Source organism: Podospora anserina, chromosome 5 (genome assembly GCF_000226545.1).
Source record: "Podospora anserina S mat+ genomic DNA chromosome 5, supercontig 7".
Taxonomy (NCBI): Eukaryota; Fungi; Ascomycota; class Sordariomycetes; order Sordariales; family Podosporaceae; genus Podospora; species Podospora anserina.
The window spans coordinates 51,007-51,961 of NW_001914840.1; positions in this window are offsets into that span (position 1 = coordinate 51,007).

Here is a 955-nt window from a genome sequence, read left to right on the forward strand (position 1 = left end):
CCTATAGAATAGTTCTCTTTCTTTCCTTAAAGGCAAAAGCTTAAGGCTAAAGCCAAAGGCCAAGGCCAAGGGTAATAAAGGCAATTCTTATTCCTTATACCTCACTGTATTACAGTGCTTTACCTTTCTTCGGCACTGCCGTCGTATCCTCCCGCTTCCGTTACGCACTGCTATATTTTACAGCAACCCTATATAGGTTCTATATTATAGGCCTATTAGGGCTTACCAGCTCATAATTATCTATGGTACAATTAATATATAATATATTATTAATAGAAACGATTAAAATTATATTATTTTTTATAAACTTTAAATATAAGGTAGACCTATAGTAAGGATTTAGCGTTAAGGTACTTAAGGCTAGGGTTAAAGTAAATAAACTATATATACTTTATAATAAACATAAATAAAAACTAAAGTTTATAAAGGAAAAAATACAAAAATATTATAATATTAAAAGGCTCGAGGGACCTCGCTTTAAGGGGGGAAATATAATATTCCTTTCTATACGCAATTTATATACTAAAAGACCTAATAAAAAGCTGAATTATAGGAGAGTAAGCCTATTTAAGGTTAAAAAGAAAATCTTAAAGATAGTATTTACATTAAAACTATTTAATATAATATATTTAAAGTTATATACTTTATATATTTGTCACGGCTTAACACTTTGGTGGGGCGCGGGGCGCACTACGGGCCAATCATTAGTACAGGAGCGAGGACCAATTAAAGCAAGATCATTGGGATCGAGGATCGATCCAGAAGAGTTAATCCCAAAAGGGATAGTATCGATAGGATCGATGGTCGAGTCAATCGATCCAGGATAGTGCCAGGCTTAGTACAGGGTCTATATATACGGAGGAACTAGCTAGTATAAATAAATAGTTCTGTAATATATAATTTAAGTTTATATGTTATAGTATTTAGTATTTATATTAAAATATTTTATTATACA